Source organism: Cyprinus carpio, chromosome B20, assembly GCF_018340385.1.
Source record: "Cyprinus carpio isolate SPL01 chromosome B20, ASM1834038v1, whole genome shotgun sequence".
In the NCBI taxonomy this organism is placed as follows: Eukaryota; Metazoa; Chordata; class Actinopteri; order Cypriniformes; family Cyprinidae; genus Cyprinus; species Cyprinus carpio.
The window spans coordinates 7,017,178-7,038,947 of record NC_056616.1 but is presented as its reverse complement, the minus strand read 5'-3'; the positions used below and the strand labels follow the sequence as shown (position 1 = coordinate 7,038,947).

Sequence of the window (21,770 nt, the reverse complement as noted above, 5' to 3'; positions counted from 1 at the left end):
ACTTATTAGACTCCTGTTGCTTCTTCCAGGATATTTATCTGTGTTCCATCAGACAGTACAGATATTGTCACCTTCAGATTCTGTGAGACTTGAGACCTTTCGCCAACATTTCTGGAGTGACCCATCCTGCTGTTATTGCAACATTATAGGCTCTAGGGATGAAAAACACAAAGATTTTTCACATTTATACATTTATAAAATAACTAAAGCTGTAATTCATGTAGCATTGGGCTTTGCTAGAGGGCTTGATGTTTCGCTCAAATGTGAGCTGCAAAGTCTCTCGATCTTAATGTGACAACTTCATTACATTGCTCGCATGGGTGGACTCCCAGGAGTGCTGGCTTAGGTTTTTTTTTTTTCTTTCTGGCTATTGAGACACTACAATTCATTGCCTAGCGTAAATACACTAGATCAGCTCATGGGGAATATTGGCTATATTGTAAAGGAGCCAATTTTTGCATGTTGTACATATAGCCATTTGAAATGACAACACTTATTACAAACAGAGTCCATATGTTCTGTGAAACTCTATCTTTGTTAGATCTTATAGAAAAACAAATTAAGGTTTTAAGGTGGATTCTTAAGCTAGCAAACTATAGCAATAATACTGTCTCTCTACTGTATATGCTAAGCTTTAATCATGTTTTTGACATTTGATATCATGCTGTGTTTGACATTCTATTTAGTATTATTGTCATTATTAATACTTTACTATAACCATTAGCACAAAAACACTGTTTTCATGATTTACTTTGACCAATATGTAGGCTGAGGTCCACTTTTATGTCCTGTGTCTCTCACATTTTGGGCCAAAGATCAGAAAGAGAATCTTAAATCACAGAGTGACTCAGATTATTGTAATTCATCTTTGTGCTCTTAGGATGATGGCTTTTCTTTTTAAATAGAACAACAGTTTGGTCACATCAAGGCAGTCTATCCTTTATAAAATATATATATATATATATATATATATATATATATATATATATATATATATATATATTAGAATATTGAGATGCTTGTTTTCTCTCTCACAGGCAAAATGTTTACATCAAGAGAGTTGCAAAAGATGGCTTTGCATTGAGAATTGGTATGCCATGTGCTGGGTAGTTGCTTAGCTACAAAAGCCAGAGATTGTCTCAGTGCTATAATAGTTTTGACAGAGTGCCAAAAGCATCAAAGTTTTTGTCAGTGTGCAATTATAATCAACTAGAGGACATAAAGGGTTAGTTCACCCAAAAATAAAAATTAGCTCATGTTTTACTCACCATCAAGCCATCCTTTCTTCTTTCAGACGAATCCAATCGGAGTTATATAAAAAATTGACCTTGCTCTTCCAAGCATTATAATGGCATGGGCAGGTGTTGTTGTTTTTTAGCAGTCCAAAAGAAATGAAATAAAGTGCGCATCCATAATAAAACATGCCTCACCCAGCTCTGTGGGGTGAATAAAGATGCGTTTTTGTAAGAAAAATATCCATATTAAAACATTATAAACACTTTTCTCTCACTTCCGTTAACTGTCGTAGGCACAAGCCGTTCCAGACGGATGACGTGGTATGTATGCACAGCGCATGCGGTAGTGATTAGTGATGAATGCGGAAGTGCGGAGGAAAGACAGTAAAACATATCGCCGGTCACGAATAAGTAGTACAAAATGAGGATTTGTAAAGCAAAATGTCATCAGAGTTCGATATAAGCCAAGAGGAGACTGGTTTTCCTTTGATAAATTAAGGAAATTTTGCTTCCTTTGCTCCTGGAAACAAACTTGCAAGATAAGCTTTATCCACCCTGAACTGCTTGCACGTATGACATTTAGCGGAAATGAGAGAAAAGTGTTTAGAATGTTTAAAAAAAAAAAAATTATTTTATTTTTTTTTTACAAAAACTACTTGATTTGTTACAAGAGGCCTTTATTCACTGCCCGGGAGCCATGTGAGGCACATTTTATTATGGATGGATGTGCTTTATTTGACTTCTTTTGGACTGTTGAAAATAAACAAAACACTACTCCGGGTGTGTGTTCATGGTGTCTGTGTGTGTGCACTTAGATGGGTTGAATGAAGAGCACAAATTCCGAGTATGGGTCACCATACTTGGCCACAGGTCACTTCACTTTCACTCACTTCGCTAAAAACACCCACCCAGTTGCATACTAAAGCTTTGAAGAGCAAAGACAATTTTTAATGTAACTCCGATTAGATTCATCTGAAAGACGAAAATCATATACACCTAGGATGCTTTGAGGGTGAGTAAAACATGGGCTAATTTTCATTTTTGGGTGAACTAACACTTTAATTAAAGTTTAACTGTATAGCACATTACGATTTCTAATCATGTATTGTACAATTGGTGAGTATTTGTGAGTTCAAATCTGTCTGGTCATTCATCCTTGTGAAGAAATGTTTCAATAAATCACCACAACAGATGTCATCATATCAGCAGCCAAAACAGAGCTTTTGTTCTGAAGCAATGCATTTTATGATGGGCGAAATTGGCTCGAGTGTCTGAGCAGTGGTGCTGAAGTAACTGCACTTGTTCTTGATAAGAACTGGCTCACAGGGTTTGGGGTTCATCTTTGGACTGTGTCATCATGTCCCAACCCCATTTTCCCTTTCTCCCGTCCACCTCTATTGTCCTGATAAAAGTAAAAAAATGGCCAATTTACTTTACTTTTAAAATACATTTTCTTGAGTATACAAAGTACAAAGTCACTGAGAAATTTAGGACATTGGGAAATCTTGGAGATCTGGGTTGCTCTGCAAAGTTTGTGCAAATCTCCTAAAGTATGTCTCTTGATTCCATCTGAAGACTATTTCTGAAGCTGCATTTATACGCACTGTATCAGTCAAAAAGTTTGGAATCATTAAGATTTTTTAAAGACTCTTATGTAAAAAAAAACAGTACTACAGTGAAATATTATTACAATTTAGATAAATGTTTTCAATTTTAATATATTTTGAAATGAAATTTATTTTTGCCATCTCAAATCTGAATTTTCAGCATCAATACCCCAGTATTTAGTGTCACATGAACCTTAGTGTAATATGCTGATTTGCTGCTCAAGAAATTATTATTGGCATTGTCAATGTTGAATTGTAATAATATTTCACAGCATTGCTGTTTTTCCTGTAATTTAAATGAGACTTATTTTTTTTTTAATAAAATAAAAAATAATTTCTCTATACTTTTTACACTTCTACATTTGTCACATATTAACAGATATCTTTTGTGCTTAATATCCAGTTATACAAAGCTTGTATCCACTGAAATACAGCACTGGTGTGACATAACCTCAACCTGAATGTGCTGGAGCCTGATTCCAAAGTGTGGGATCCGGGGATAGACCCAGCTGGTGTGTGTGTGTGTGTGTGTGTGTGTGTGTGTGTGTGTGTGTGTGTGTGTGTGTGTGTGTGTGTGTGTGTGTGTGGAGCAGACAGGCATGATAACGTCTTCAGTGCTCCCCAGCAGCTGGTCTGAGAGAAAGCAGGACCACTGAGAGACACTGAGTAGACACACATATCTTCCTTGTGCAGCCACAGAGCATATAAAGCTGTGGTGTGCTGACACAGGTCTCCAGTCCTGCACTTCTATTTGAGTGTGAGTGTCCTTAGAGATGACTGAGTTCTTCTGATCGTTCACTACTTGAAGCCGTTATATTTCATTTATAAAAAAAAAAAAAATTCCCTTTAAAATTAGTAACAGGAAACAATATTGAGAAACAAGGTGAAATTATTCAACATATGAGTAATGTTAGAAAAATGTACAATTCATGCAGTTGCTTGCACAGTACTATGTTAATACCTCAGAACATCATTACCATAGTGCATGACTTGTAAACTAATACATTTTGATGTTTGCAACACATAAACAGCTGCATATGTAGTACTTCTGACATAGTAAACTTGCTCGTGAGCTCACCCGGTACACATGGCATTTGAGATGCAGGTCACATGGGTATGAATCCCATGCAACACAATTTGTTGTAAAAGAGATCAAATACTTGTAGAAACAAACTAATATGGCAATTTGTTATAGCAAATATATTACTTTTGCCACAAATTATGAAAATAGCAGATTATTGGTTAAAAAAGATTGTAGGAGTCCTACTGTAAATCAAAGCTACAATGCCACTGACATACAGTACCAGATCCTGTGTGTTGCTTAGCAACCGGTTACAGCTCTTAGAGGAAGGATCCCCATGTCCAAAAAAAGACATAGTGAGAGCGATTCCTTGATCTCCCTCTGTGGGTGTTTACATGCAGCATGTATTATATGTGCTGATCAAGGCTTCTCTCTCCATCCTCACTCACCGAACGCTTTCGCTCCATTGTGGCCCTTGTGTGGGAGGGGCAGATTCAAGGCCCCTGGTGGGACTGAGGTTACATCACTGAAACAGCTTATTAGTAATGATAAATGGGTGCATCTTCAAGAATCCCCTGATCTGACCAACCCACATCTGAGGGAGCTTTAAATATTTCAAAGAGAATTTATTGTTGAAAACAAGGGTAGTTAAGAAATATTATATTCAAGCAAAGAAAAAATGTAGATTTTGCTTTTTAATATGCTTAATATCATGTTCCAACAAACTTTTTTCTTGATTTAAAAATTGCTGCACTACATTAAAATATACGACAAGACGGTGCTTAAGTGTTTATACAAACAGCTTCAGTTGTAAAAAAAAAAAAAAACCCGGAAATGTAATATATATATATATATACATATATATATATATATATATATATATATATATATATATATATATATATATATATATATATATATATATATATTTATATATATATATATATAAATAAAATAGTGTAATATATAACACTATATATTATATTAATACATAGTAATAAATAATATATAGTATTAGAGACTTTTATTACATCTTTTATTTTATTATTATTATTATTATTATTATTATTATTATTATTATTATTATTTTGAATGCTATTTATCACTTAAGCTATTTAACACCTGTACATCGCTACTGCTATTATTTTAATGTCTAATTATGTAATTCAATATGATTTGATGCTGTTATTAAGATCTTATTTTAATTGATAAAAAGAAAACTTGACACAGATGATGCATTATAATATTTCCAATCAACAAACTAACCCCTATCAATATAGTAAGAAAAACAATTATATATATATATAATTGTATATATAGATATATATAAATAATTTTATATATATATATATATATATATATATATATATATATATATATATATATATATATATATATATATATATATATGCAACAATATTATCTACATGCTTTGAACAATATTTAGCACTTATAAGTGAATTGAGAGTTCAATTACTTTTAATAAATACATGTTAATCATTGTTTATTTATGTGGAAATATATTTACATTTATTTATAGAAAATAAATGAAATTATTTTATAATTTAAAAAATAAATTAGGTATGTTTGGTGTAGGATTGAAAGTTCTTGAAAATTTAATAAAACCTTTTTAACACTTTAGATTTCTGTTTTGAATAAATACTGCTCTTTTGAATTTTCTGTTCATCAAAGAATCTTGAAAAAAAATTATCACCAAAAATATTAAGCAGCACATCTGTTATCAATCTGTATAATAAGAGGAAATGTTCCTTGAGCAGCAAATCAGCATATTAGAATGATTCTGAACAATCATGTGACACTGAAGACTGGAGCTTTGCCATCACAAGTAATATTAAAATAGAAAAGAGATGGATCAAATATAGTTATAACGTTTCACAATATTAATATTTTACTATATTTCTGATCAAATAAAATGCTCCATTGGTAATCATAAGAAACTACTTTCAATATCAAGTTCACTCTTAATCCCTTTAGTTCTGATGTTTATGTTGCATGCCAAATTACTTTTGAACCCCTCGCTTTACATTATTGGGAACAACATTGTCTGCTGAGAATTTGACACAGCTAGTAAAGATAGTTAGTGCTAGAGAATTAATCCACTTCTTAGCATAACTGTTTTGTGGTTTTTAATAGCAACAGAATGCTTCTCTGAAACTCTTTAAGCTTGCTGAATTGTACCTCAGCAAACATTCAGCTCCTGTGGCTCTATGATTAAAAGCTTCTCTAATTAGATCAAACTGATAGCACCCTGGCATCATTCCAAAGCACAGCCCCTTGAGAAATCTCTTGTAAAGTCATACACAAGCCAAGTGTTGGTGGTAATACTCGAATGTGAGCACATGCTGCGATTCTGCTTGGCTCAATCCTGTTAGACTGTTATATTCAACCTGAGTATGATGAGCCCGATCAATTAAAAATGGGTCGTGTCTCATTGTTGATGCCTGATGCTTGATGCTGTGCTGCTCCTGGGGCGTCTCACTAATCGAGATAAATCGCTATCTGAGTCGCTCCGATCAATATGTGCTTCACAACACAGCCATTGACACCCACAGTCACGGCCGGCTCCATGCTGTGCACGTCTATGGCTCACCGGATTTCATATTTGATTTGATCTGGAAGAGGATGAGAGGAAATTAACAGTGAATTAGGTGTGTGATGTTCTTGATATATTGCCGATTACTCGCATTCATGCACACATGTCCTTGCAAAGGTTTCAGGCCCTTGTCAAATTCATTTTTTAATTGCTTGTAAACACTTTCATGTAATTTTGTTCTAAGAAAGTGTCTACAATAAATGAAATAATAACAATAATAATAAAAAAACATCTTTAAGAAATCTAGTTCATGGTCCCTTTTTTTTTTTTTTACAATTTTCTAGAAAACTTTAAAAGTACACATACACATGTCCTTGTAAAAGTTTCAGGCCCTTGTCTAATTAATTTTATTGCTTTATAAACAATGTAATGCAATTCTGTTTAAAAGGTCAATGACCTGAATGTGTCCATAGTAAAGAAACAAGGATTTTTTTTTTTTTTTTAAATCTAGTTTAAAACACAAGTTCTTAATTTACGGTTCAAATTCATATTAGTTTCATATCATGTAACCATCAAGTAAGAAGAGTATAACCAAGCGGCAACCTCCCGCTCCCTCTCTTGAAACCAACACGGAAGTGACTAAAACTGCAATTCATCGACTGGCCACTGGAGGCTGGCTACAAAAGGGAGTCAGTCCAATAGACTCCCCATGTTAAAATAACCAACTTTATAGCAGAAAAAAAAACGTTTACAACCTGGTACAAAAAATTATTTTGGTCTATATAGCTAATTTGACGTCACGGACACTACATCCTTGATTTTATACAGTCTAATGCCGTGTTTCCACCGAAATTACCCGGAACAATTGTACCAGGAACGTTTTTTCCCCAGGAACTATTTTCCCCCCAGACCTGTTGTTTTTCTGCTTTTGCACCGTGGTCTAAAGTACCGTGAAGATTAGGCAAATAGTCTGGTGACATAGGTCTTTGCGCGTTTCTCAATACAAAGTAACATTACGCAAATTTCAGACTTGCATCCTCGGTAGTTCGGACTTTGCGAGTTCGACTCGGGAGTGTGCCTTGGCTACTGCAATTTTCCTCACTGTTTATTTACAATAAGACGAAATAGGATATTAAATACCACTGCCTCCTTTCGTTTTCATTTAGACATAATAATAGCCGCAGAAATGTACTTAGTTGAGGGAAATGTGTATACAGCCTACATTACAATGAAATGAAATATTATATCAATTGCCTCTTTTTATTTTCATTTTAACATATAGATAAATTGAATAAAGACCGAAGATTTACCTGTTAGATTTACCCAGAATGAATTATATTTTATGTTTAACCACTAAAAAGTGCCAGCGGCAGCGGCAAATGTCAGAAGGACTAGCCGAGTTGAGAGTGCTCTCGGCGGATACATGAGCACCTAAAATACTCTTAAAACTACAATCCAAACGTCTCCGGAATCGGCGAAGCACATTTCCAAATAAGCGCTGTCTTTATAAATAAACCGCAGATTTGAGTTTTAAACAACTACATTCTCACCTGAAATACTTTTAAAACTACATTTCATGACACAATAACAGTAATATTTAGAAAATTATCCAAATAAATGGTGGTTGAAATCACAATGTAGCGTGAACTCAACTAATCAGCATGTTTAGCGCCCAAGTCCAGTCCCCAAAAGTTCCGGACCTTTGAAAAAGTAATACCTAGCAAGCAGGGTCTTTCTGAGGGGCATTTTTTTTTACCCGGAACTTTATTTAGATCCTGGTTCCTGCGGTGGAAACACACCGAGTACCAGCCCAAAGTCCCTAGTTCCTGGGGAAAGTTCCAGCAGTGGAAACGCGGCTTAACTAACAAAATAACTAACTAAATAAACAAACAAACAAATAAATAAATAGTTTAATTTAGTTTATTGGGTAAAAATATATATTTTTTAAACATCATGAATTTGTAATTCATAACTATAATTAAGCTTTGTGGAGTTGCACCACATGACAATTTTACAACCTAAACTAATCTTTCCAAGTCATAAAAAGTAAAATGTATTTGATATTCAGGAGACTTACCAACATCGGCATAACTTCCTGTTTAATCCCCCCCACCCCCACCTCCCGCATATTGGTTGCACTACATGACTTTGATTTGGAGGGAAAATGTTTTTACATTTTTTTCCCTCAAATAAATAATGATAAAAGATTATGCTAATCTGCTAAAGGTTTTCTTTTAAGATTTTTCTTCACTATGATTTATCAGTTTATCAGTACTGACCTTTACAAGTTGTATCACACTGACATTATTTACTAAATGCCCTCTATGATGAAAGAGGTGTATTTAAGTCATTGCATATATGAATTGCACTTTAGATAAATAAATAAAGATGTTGTAATGCCAGCTTTAGGTCTTTTGGGATTGCTATGTACCTGCTTTGCATGTTGTTCAGTCGCAATATGGTCGAGTGGTGCGTCTTTAAACCATTCTCAAACACTCCTCTCTGTAACTCCTTCAAAGTGATCACTGGCTTCTCTTTTATGTTCCCACTGAGAGTTTGGAGTGAAAGCCTTTCCTAGGCACTATCTGTGTACCTTGATGTAACTTCCAATTTCTGATAATTGAAAAAATCACGCCCAATGGGACATCTCAGCACTTGGATACTCTTTCCTCAATTTGTGCATTTGTAGTTAATCTCCAACTACTTTATGCCTCATTTTCACAGTTGTCCTTCATGTTCACAGCCCGAATAATGATCCCTCAGCTGTGGGTTTTTAAACTGAAAATGGGATAGTTATTTTAATGACTCACAGGTAAAGACCATTTGCAACATAATTGTGTTCACTTTACTTAGAGCTCCTGCAGCACAGCCATGGAATATCTAAACAAATATTTTGTTTTTATAACAGTTATTGTTATGACCATCTACTATTTAAAGCTAAATAATCATTGTTAAGTCCAGTTGCAGTACATGACTTCAGTCTTGAAAAACAAAACATTAGTTAAAGACCCCATGAAATATATATATATATATATATATATATATAATATATATATATAATAATGTTTTTTTTTTTTTTTTTTTCTGTGCATATTTTCTGTTCAAGTCAGGGCATCACAGTTCAGATAACCTTTTTCTAATTTTAATTATCCAACAGACTGGATCATGAATTTTCAGAGGTGCTACTTACAGTATAGGACATGTACATTCTAGAATGCATTTTATTGGACAAAAAAAAAATGTATTTAATTTTAAATGATCTGGGGTCTCATTTAAAAACATTGCGTATGTACGAAATAGGCATAGAAATTGCATATGCAATTGTCCACGCACATATCGGGATTCATAAAAAATAAACTTGGCGTAAATATGTACGCACTGTACGGACATTTTAGATCATACATACGCACTCTTTTTCTTGGTGTGAGAAAAGTAATGAAGTAAGCAACTATTTTAAAAACTGTTTTCATTTTGATATACACATTTACATTAAATATTCCACTCTCATTAATGGAGATAAGTATTGAAAATACATAAAGTCATCATGCAGAAGTTAAACAAAAATGTAATGAATTTAGACATATTTTGTGGGATGCGCTTGATCACTTTTCCTGTGGCATGCTGTTTTAATGACAGCGAGGAGTGCTATAGGTGCAGAATAATTCATCTTTAAACTAAACTGCAGATCTCATGCTATGCAAAAATATTATAGTGAGAACAATTATCAATGATGCACACTTGCTTCGATATTATGGCAGACACTGCTGGCTTCAGTGGTTGAACGGTCCATTGTCTGGTTTGAATATGTCCATTGATAATAGCTTGCTGTACAACCGCAGCTGCATGTGCCGTGTGAAGGCTTCTTCACAACATTATGAAAAATACCACTGTATTTCAAGTATATAACTTGAAGGAAATGGTAATTTGCATGTTTTCTTTTTAAAATAGGCCACTTTGTCAGTAACGCGCCGAGTCAGACAATTCTATTTACACTGCAATAAATATAGGCTAAAAATAGCTAAAAGATGTTCACCTTATCAGCAAAACTGCATACATTAAATTTGATTTGAATTGTTTAAAACAACTGTAATACTATTTGGCCAGTGGAAAAGAATGAGACCAACTCTATTCTAAAATATTTATCTGAGAACTATTTTAAACAGTTTTGTTTTAATGGATTTTTATTTTTATATATTTATGCTAAAACATAACAAGGATACTGGATGATCTTTAGCAATAAAAATTGTGTATGGCACAAATGGCATTTATAGTCCGTATCTCATATTTCCTTAATGTCTTGTACCTTTAACGGTGTTAAACATGGTGTCACGTGGATGGGAATATGATATGAAGATGAGGTTATGCATAGTAAAACTAGGCGTTGTAAGCTCCATATATCATATGGTGATTTCAGGGAGGAGTCGGTGTGGAGATGCATGTACGCACAATCTTCCCCTGACTGGGGAAGATTGATAAAGGGATTTTTGCGCAGGTTCTGGCATACGCATGGTTTCATAAATCTGAAAACTTTTGTGCTTACGCAAAATCTAGCTTTTGTGCATACGCCCACTTTTAGGATGAAATCTACGGAGAGTTTTATAAATGAGAACACTGCTCTGTTTCAGGAAAAAGACTGTAGTGTTCTTCTCTGCTTAAATATAATTTTGACAGCTTCTGCTGGCACATAGATTACCTCAATGCAAACATGAAACAAAAGCCACTGATTTCCATTTTTGATTGCATGAAATATTTAATGCCAAGATGACTATTTGCTGAAAATGTACTTACCATCGGCTCATCCAAGATTACATTTCTTCATCAGAACTGACTTGGAGAAATATAGCATAGCGAATGGGTGCCGTCAGAACGAGAGTCCAAACAGCTAATAAAAACACTACAGTAATTCATAAGTAATCCACACAAATCTAATTCATCAATAAACTTTATTTTTACTTCAAACTATTGCTTTCAGCTAAAATTTGTAAGTCATCTGTCGTAATTGTAAAAAAATAAATAAATAAAAAAAAATAAAACTTGTCTTCTGAATAAGGAGAGAAATATGCTATCTGCTGGTGAGCAAGGTATGTGATGCTAAATTTCTCAGAAATCTGTTATGGTGATGAAACAAACTCATTTACATCTTGGATGGGCTTAGGCTTATCTCTGTGTTAGTTGTAGTGGATGACTTACCATCCACCAAGCTTTGGTATTAAACAAGCTACCAAACAAGTTATAGTAGGTAATGTTAAAATCGCTAACATAGTGGACTCATGGAAAAATGCATTGGTTATAGTGCATTTCTTTGGGTAATTTTTTTTATTTTTTTTTTTTTTTTTGCTGTGACTAATTTACTGTATTAGTGACTCAGCATCATCTGTAATAAAGAGAAAAGAATCACTTCATCTGAAGTTTAAAGTAAATAAAATGGCCTTGACAGCCTACTTGCTGCAGTTCCGTAACCACTGAAAAACTTTGTTCTCTCCCACTGGACTCCTGTGTGTGTGTGTGTGTGTGTGTGTGTGTAGGTGAGGTAAAGGGGGAAAGCAGGCAGTGGATCAAAGCACTGTGAGGCAGGAGAGGGAGGCTTAAAACATTTCTAAAATTGAAACAATTTTTTAATTATTTTTTGCCCTGTTTGTGTTTGCATTGTTTTACTACTTACACAATTAATTTAACTATATATAATTATGTGACTTACAATACACAGCATGATTTTTAATTATATTTTTAAGTGGGGGGATGACAACCCCCCGACCCCGCACAATTTCCGCTTATAAATTAAGCTGCCAAAACCATTCAGATGGTTTTCAATAAGCTGTACTTTTAGTATAAGAAAAGACAGCATGAGGGTCAGATTCTGTAATCACAGTTAAACAGTTGTCATCCCTGCTAATTGAGTGATTTACAGAATCTTGCAGCAAATGTAATGTGTCACTAGCAGTTCAATGAAGGTGACCAAAAGACAACAGATAATGGTATAAAGTGTATTATTGTGCGTGTGTGTTTTTTTAAAATGGTGAGTATCTCAAGGTCATTCAATATACTTGGCTCACAGATGTTGCAGCAGTGTCCACTCTATAGATTATATAGTGATGTGGATTGTTTTACCATTCAGTGCTATTGGTAACATAAACCTTCATCAATTATTGTTATCGTCTACCCATGCCACATGCCAGATTATGTTCACAAACATCAATCCCATGAAATTTGAGAATCTTTGTATAAAAAACAAAAAAAGCCTCCCTTCCTCAATGCAAAGTTCTGATATTACAAAGTTATGTTATTAATCTCTAATGATAGTTGACTGCACCTTCCCTGTAGGCAGAGTCATGAGTTCATGGGTTTTAAGCATTGTCCTATAATGTATCCTTGTAATATAATCACTGAAAAAAAGTACAAGAATAAACTGTTTTTGTTAATCATAAATTTAAATATTTTTGAAAATATTTATTTAAATCAGTTGCCTTAATGAACCAACTCATTAAAATATACTGGACTTCAAAACAGGAGAAAGGACATTCTAGAAATGTACTTGACTATAACCTCAGTTTTCTTGTCTGTAAAGCTGCAGTTGCAATACAGTGTGGGGGAAAAATAGGGAAGTAGCCATTTGTGATGCTGTTTAACTAATTAGCTTGTTACGGGAAAGAGAACCACTGAGCTACTGTCATGCCGCTGAAAAATCTTGTTATTAGCATTGCCACTTTTAGTTCATTTCTCGCCAACATTGGTGACCATGGAGTGAAATTTCTACAATATATTCAGTCAGAAAGTCAGAAAACAAAGGTCTTCACATTTCCGATGCGTATGTGTATGATTCTCTTATACAGTATATTCAGTCTTTTACCTTTGTATATATTCTGTGGATTTGAATTAAATACATTTATAATTCCTATGTAAATAAAACTATTTTTAAAATTATTATAATTAGTAGTAGTAATAGTAGTATTGTTGTTAGTAGTAATAGCAGAAGTATTATTATTAATAATAATAAGTATTATTATTAAGTAATAAGTAATATATTAATAATGATAATAATAATGTTAATAATGGTATTTTTTCTTGTTAATAAAAATAATAATAATATTTTGTTAATTTACCTTGATTTTTTAGAAAGGCCCTACATAAATAACACTTACAAATTAGCAATGTGTTTGTTTTCATTTTTATTATCATCATCATTTATAATAATTAAAAAATAATACATAATGCTTGCAGTAGTAGTAGTAGTAATAATAACAATATGATAAAACAACATTATTATTATTATTATTATTATTATTATTATTATTATGTTGTTGTTGTTGTTGTTGTTATTGTTATTATTACTCAATAATAATATTAGGTCAACTGACAAATGATGATGATAATTGATATTATTGAAACTGACCTTAATTTTTTAGAAAGGCTCTAAATAAATAAAATGTAATTATTGTTGTTATTGTTGTTAATAATAATAATAATAATAATAATAATAATAATAATAATAGTAATAATAATAATAACGTCAACTTTTCAGCACTGCTGCTGCAGTTGTACTATACTTTTGGATTATTTGGTGTATAGGTCAGAGTCTATGTTCTTAAAATCCATCATTGTCAATGTTTCTGTGCTTTAAATGTCTAGTGGTCTCATTTTACTCAAACCTGTGTGATGCTCTTGTTGGAGTGACAGTCTGTGGAAAGCATTCAGCTGTTTCGAGCTGTCTTGGCCTCACAGGTGGATCCGAACATGACGGAACATTCTAATGAACCGCATGAAGCTGCTTTGAGATCTCAGGGGTGGAGTCTCATTTTCAGCAACTGTATCTGTTGCTTGATAAGAAAATGTCAGTTTCATATCATCAGAAGAACATTGCCCTGCGGGAGGCAGAAGAGAAAAACACTCTGGGCCATTAGAGTCGAAGAGTCTCTTTGCAGTGCTGCTACCACAAGATCATATCTGTTTCTCAGGACTCAAGTGAACTCAGGGGAAATAAGGCACACATTCATTTAAATAGGTAAATAGTTGAGAGCATTTCATGATGTTGTAGACCTAAACCATCACACATACTGTAATAGGGGCCAGATTTACTAAACAGGGCAAATTAGCGTTAGAGCGCAATTCCATAAAAGCAGCGATGGGAAGGGGTGAGATTTACCAGCCCGATCTCATGGCAATTCGTACATGTTTTACGAGGTGGCTAATTTGTACAAATTCGTACAACCTCACTCATACAAATTCATATGATTTTTGCTAAATCATACGTATTTTACGAGTTGCACAATTCGTATAAATTTGTACGAATGACCTACACCTAACCCTGCCCCTAAACCTACCCGTCACTGGGGTGTAGACAAATCGTACAAAATCGCACGAGTGAGGTCATACAAATTTGTACGAATTAGCCACCTCATAAAATACATACGAATTGGTCATGAGATAGTGTTGGATTTACTGACGATGCACACATTAAAGAACACAGATGAAACATCTCATTTCCACAATGACCAGCGCAATCTACCAAGAGCAACGCAAATTTACCGCCTGCTTTAATACATGCTTTTTTTGGATACTACATAATGACGCAAATAAGAGTAATTTGACGAGTGTAAACATTAGTAAATTGTATAGCGTGATTTATTTTAATAGCCTACTCTCCTCCCATAGATTTTGCATCTGAAAGGGAAATTCATACGAATGCAAAATAGGTGAGTGGCAAAAATAACTGTGCTAATTCTTTACTGCACGTCTTTAGTAAATCCTGACAATACTATTTTAACGCCAAACAACGGTTTGAGGGGGCTTTTCACATTTGCCAAAAGTAGAACGTTTTATATCAAAAACAAACAAGCAAACACAGCCCAGATGAGGAAAAGTAACACAAAAGTGAAGTATTGCATAAAAAATCTCGTAAAAAGTAACTAAGTAACATAATCAGTTACTTTTTTTGGGAGTATAACACAATATTGTAATGCATATTAATGCATATTTCACAGTACAGTACAATCAATGAATAATAAATAATAGTTATGTAATTTATTTTGTATAAAATTATAGTTAAAATCAAGTCACAATAAAATCTTACTTATTTGTTTATTTACACTGCTTAATAAGAATAAAATAAGTATTTTATTAGTATATTATACTACTATTATTCAGTCACCTTTTCAGACCATAACTTAGCAAATCTAAAGCAGTTATCATTAAAGGATGTGCACCATTAATCTGAGCTGATGGCTTGCTAAACCCCATCGTTTCAAGTCATTTATGCATTTGGTAAATGTTTTAAAGCTGCATACCGTTTATTTAAGGTGTAGCCTACATATTATGAGTTCACACATTCCCTTCATTGGGTTCAAACCTATGACCTTTGTGTTAATAGCACCATTTCTACTGTATGAGCTAAAGGAACCTTTCAATGTGTTTTTATTCGTACATGGCTGAAAGTGTTGATGAGCTGTTTCCTCTGCAATTAGTCCTTTGATAACCACCAGTTTGACCCATTCATGCAAGTGCAGAACTGTTTTAATTGAATGACAGGGCAGTGTACTTTCTCTTTTCAGCATGTAGATATGAACAACGCAGTGCAGGACGGAAAAATGAGAACTGCGTCGGGCTGAAACTAGCAAAAACACTTGCGCTGCGTTGCACGGGGTGTATAATAGGGCCCTTTATTTTGATGGGTCCACAACATACAACATACTGACTATGAGACACTTTGCAAGTATGTGTCAACTAGGGCTGCACAATTAATCGATTTTCTAATCGCGATTACAATTATGGATGCCACAGTTACATAATTGTTCAAAGCGGCAATTAATCATTCAAAGTCCACTTATGTTATTCTGTGTGCTTAAGATGCGTTTTTTCTTTCTACATGTTATCTTAAGGGTTTTTCCCATTATTTTGATTTAAGTATAACATTATAGTACCATTCATATTTTTACTTTTTTATCATTTAAAGAAGAAACCAATCCGATGTATAATTGACATTTGAGACTTAATACTGTAGAAAAGCACTGAAGGTTTTTTCAGTTAGAGTGTTTTCAGCTTGTTTATTTTCATACAAAAATACGGCATGCAGTTGTATCAAACAATGGCATAAACATGAATTGTGATAATCATAATTAATAATGGCAATTACAAATTCAAGGAAATAATCAATGATAATGATTTTTGTCATAATCGTTCAGCCCTATTGTCAACTTATTCTACTAACCCTAAACCTGACCAAACAGTCTACTCTGAGAGTTAGTAGACATGTATTTGTAAATAAATGAGAATTAGTTGACATTGCAAAGTTACTTATAGTTAGTAGAATGTCTAAAGTGGACTATCAAAATAAAGTGTAACCCACTGTTTTAGTGATTTATGTGTTGAATGGTAAGCACAGCACACACTGAATTTTTCACTTTGGTAATTTCCTTGTCAATATATCATTGGGCTAAAACCCACGAATCAAGCCTGCAGTTGTTATCATGGAGGAAATGATTACTCTTAAAGTGAGACTAAAGTGTACAATGTGTACAAATTACCTGCATGGATCAATAAGTAAAATGTATTAATTTAGCTTCATATGCACAGTGAAGTTTATCAACACTTGAGCACATTGAAATCTTTAAAAATGTACTTTAAAAAATCATCCTTACTTACAGGAAAAGGCACCTGTTTCATAGAACGACCTCTAAACAGATGACAACGGGGAGCATTTTTTTGACTCTTGTGGGTTTTCCACAGTGTGCCATATGTGAACCACAAAAAATGCTACTGGGATCTGAGTGTTATTATATTACTGGGACTGTCCTGCTTACTCACTGAACTTCATCCAGCATGAGAGAAGTGCTCAGTATTGGACTAGACCTTATGTCACTATATGAAATCAAAACAGACTACTCTTATAATTTATTGAATATTGCAGTGTCTAGAGAAATGACAATGTTCAAATCAATTCACAATGGACAAAATAAAGCCCTGTACATTTTATTCTTTATTGTTCGAGAAGCCATTGCAGTCAGATATGTTATAATATATAAATGAAAAAACTATTAAAGTTGCCATATATATATATATATATATATATATATATATATATATTTATTTTTTTTATTTAACAGTTCAAATTGGTGACACTAGTGACACGCTTCACCTTTAAAGCATATAAATAAAGATTCTAAAAGATGGAAATGCTCCAAATTTGATAGTTTTTTTTAAATGTTTTTATTATTTAATATTAAAATCTTAAATATTGTTATACATGGTATTTTTGATGTGTGATTCACAGATGATGTTGTTCTCCTCTTTGAAGAGAAACTAGGTGTCAGTTTAGAAGAAAAAAAGAGATGTTATAGTTCCCATAGAAACAATATCCTTTAAATACTCTCAGTATTACTAATCTGATGGACTGAGTGAACCTTGCAAGAAAAGACAGAAACATCTTCAGTTAACATTTATCTCAGGTTTGTATTAAAGCAGTGTGTTCATTATTTTTGTTTACTTATCTGTGTGTAAAATTTCTATGTATTTAAAGGTTAATTTAGCCCAGTGGCAGCAGCTGTTATCTGATATACTTCTTTTGCATCACATGCTTTAGAAACAGGGTTTGCCTTGCATTAGAGAAAAGCCATTCACTTTTTTCTTCTTGTAATTATGAATATTTAGGTTTAACATTTAGCTTTATGGCAGTATGCAGTAGTTTCCATGGTGATATAATGTCATGTTCAACTATAACTTGATAAGGACATCTGAAATGTCCAATTACATCCTTCTTTATATGTATTATACTGTATCTTTATAGCACTTATTCATTTTCTTCATTTGCATTTAAAATTTCACTCATTTTGCAGAAATGGAAGACAACTTAACTACCATTAGTACAATTTTAAGGTTATATTAGTTACTATCAACACAACAAAAATAGTTGCTGTGTTTCATGATATGCAAAATATTGTTATTTTGTTAACAACCAGTTTCACATAGCACATTTGTAAAAAGTTAAAGTACACATGATATATTATGATTATTTTTATTGATTGATTGATTACAGTCTGGAGTCCCATTGCTTAATTAAGAAACATTTTTTTTTCTTTTTGTGACGATGTAATTATTTAGCCATTGTTTTGTCACCTATTAGTGTCTAGTGAAAATGCACCTCACATAAAATCCACAATTAAGACTTAATGTGTGTAATAATTCATGTTCCTAGACAAACTTCTGGTGGTAAATTGTCAACTGAGGTAAAAATGAGTAGTATATCTTCGTGGCTCAAATTTGCTAAATTCTTGCAAAGTGTTACACTTGCAATGCAATCCATGTATTATTATGCAGCCGGATGGCCAATAGCTCATTTTTATTTACTTGTCAAAACCAAATTTCACTTACTCGACAAGTGTCAGTTTGGCCCTTTGTGTACTGTATATCTGTAGCTCTTGAAGTGTATTATTGCTAAAAAGCCTTTTATTGCTATTTTCTACCAAATTATTGCCTGAAACTGCTCTCTATTTAGTAATATAATGGAAAGTGTTCAGTTCATGATTAATAATGACCGCACATTTGGACAGTTGAGCAAGTTTTTTTTTTGGTACAACCTAAAAACGGTTGCTTATTCAGACTGGATTTGCAGTGAATATAAAAATGTTTTTAATGACAGCCAACCCCTATAATCTGACGAGGATATGAGTTTTCACCGTCCCATCATTTTGGTGATTTTTCATTTTGACCTTTTTCTTTTGTCTCCTCTCTGTCTGTTATGAAGTGAGGAGTTGTTTATTCGGTGAGTCGTTCGCTAGCAGGGGCTGATGGGTCCTGCCATCAGAGCGCCACCGTCCTGTGTGCGCGAGGGCAGCAGTGGGCGTGAGTGGGAGACTGAATCAAAGGTGAGCTCCTGCTCAGGCATCCAGCGCAACTCTTTTCTCTGGCATTCGCTTCCTTCAGCTTTATGTAACAGTTTACTGGGACCAAACATGAAGAACTGACTTAATTCTTTCTCAGGCGTTGATTTGTCTGAATGTAAGCGAAAGCCAGCTGTCTTTTCTCTTTTAGGTGTTCGGTTAGATTACCGTCATTTCGGTGAAGAGGAGCTTAGTGCCTGAAACCTCTTGTCTATCTTGTTGAAGGTGAGAGTCGAGCTCTCCTGCACTTACTCCATTAGCTGTTTGCCAATAGCACAGTGCAACACCAGTATTTACACTAATGGAAGGTAATTTTGAGGGACCTCGGTTACCTCTTACAGGAAGCCGGACCCCTCCTTTCAGTGATATTTTTAGCAGCACGACTCGCGTGCCTGTGGATTGATGCCTGTTACTCTGCTCTCGTCTTCAGTGATCTTTTGTTTCACTGGAGATTTGGTGTGGAGGTGGAAAGACTTGATAATGCCGAGTTATGCAACTGGCATTGGAGAAGATACAAGTGCAGCTTTCCTTAAGTAAATGCAGTTCATTTTCTGTCTCATCTGTCATCTCGTTCCATCCTCCCGGGTCATTCCTGTTATTTAGTGCCTTTTGAACTCTGTAAGTTCTATAAAATGAATATGATTGTGTTGTAATTTAAGGAAGCATTATAAAAGGGTATTTTTTCTGAGTGTTCTAGCTCAGGCACTTTATTAATTAGAACATGATAATTTTTAAGCAATTTCAAGAAAATTAAGAGGATGGAAATAAAAAGCAGGAGTAATAAAAATTCATTTTTCAGAATTAGCTTATATTAGAGGTGAAGTTAATTTTGAACATTTGTAAACTTTGTTAAAAATAAGTGTTTTAACCTTCTGATTTCTGTAATTTTATCAGAGGAAATGGCATATTTGAGAACAGTGGTTCTTAGTCTTTCTAATTCCATTGTCCACAACACAATTTAAAGGCCCCATGACTTTTTCAGAGGTTTGTAATTTATTGCTTAATAATTAAAGTATAATAAAAAAGGATAAGGATAATTTAGAGCTCAGCAAAACCAGAAAAAAACAATCATATCCATTATGAAAATGCCAATGGAGTTTTACTTCTTAAAAAAAAAAAAAGATTAATTTAGATAATTATAGTTGATAAGTAGATAAACTTAATTTAGATAATTTAGTTTTTGTTTACAAAATAGGTGTATGTGTACTATGTTTATTTTTTATGTATATATACAAATACACATAAACACATGCATTATATATTTTGAAAATATTTACACGTATATGGATTTATATATTTATGTTATTAAATATTATATAAACTGCATATTTTTCTTAAATATATACATGCATGTGTTTGTATTTATACATACTGTACATAATAAATATACACAGTACACACTCATATATTATGTAAACAAAATCTTATTTTGGATGTAATTAATCGCGATTAATCGTTTGACAAACAGAAATACATAAAATACATAGATGCCAGTGTTTCCTTTCATACTGTAGCTATGCGAAGAATTCATTTCAAAAACAGTATTATAGCTATTCAACTATATCTTATGATTTTAAATCTGTATTTAAGCTCAGAACAGTCTCCAAGCAAAAGTTTGATTTGTGGTGACTGTGCTTTAAAAAGAAATTATTATAAGCTTGATTCAAGTGATGAAGGATTTTGAAAGTCTGACAGTAATCGTGTTGAGTACTGAGTAAGGATAACCCTGCCTGGTTTAATTTTTTCAAAATTATTAACAGTCGAAAACTTAATGAAATTAATTCATTAGAAAGAGAAATAGTTACATTACTTAAGTTATTATATTTTAAGTTAGGTAACTTGTAATCTGTAACCTATTATATATCCAAAGTAACCTTCCCAGCACTGTGTATAGCATTGTATAATCTTATTTAATACAGACATAATTCATAGAAAGAGAGACCTGTACCTAGAGGACTGTAGATTACATAACAGCCTGTATTAGTGTCAGTGTACTAAAATTTCTTCTTTAAATGCCACATTCTGTGACATCAGTGACACATATATTTTTGTTCCCTAGAATCACACAATTCAACATATCTCTAGTTGCTCAGGTAGTGACCCTAAACGTGTCATTGTGCGTAATTGTGTGTCAGGAAGATGCTAAATGTAAAACCCACATGGTTATCTTTCTTTGACTCATTTAGTTGCCAAGGCAACCACATGTTCTTTATCATTTTCAGTAGTGATGTGTTGTGAAAATAGAGAAACAGTGGAGGAAATGTTGGGAATGTTGCATATTTAAACCTCGCTGGATTCATTTTGTGGATTCCAGTGGGTTGCTTTGACTTGGAGGCTCAATAATAATTTTACAGCAAGATCCATTTACTGTACCCTGAAGTCCTTGAGCTTATGAGCTCTTTATCACACAGACATCAGGTATTCAGATCTGAAGTATACAGATGTATAAATTGTTATAATTCTTGGTTGAAATCCAGTGACGGC

General features: G+C 33.4%; 1 protein-coding gene across 8 annotated transcripts in view; it reads left to right on the top strand.

Moving 5' to 3' along the window:
- Positions 1–21,770, top strand: part of LOC109113829 (disks large-associated protein 2-like) — a 116,355-nt gene that overhangs the window by 22,624 nt on the left and 71,961 nt on the right. Inside the window, exon 1 of one of the 8 annotated variants that reach the window (XM_042747170.1) lies at positions 18,866–19,271. The exons of the other annotated variants lie outside the window; for them this stretch is intronic. The gene's annotated coding sequence lies outside the window, so the exon portion shown is untranslated. Of the gene's footprint in view, positions 1–18,865; positions 19,272–21,770 lie in introns of those variants that run through there. 8 annotated transcript variants of the gene reach the window in all.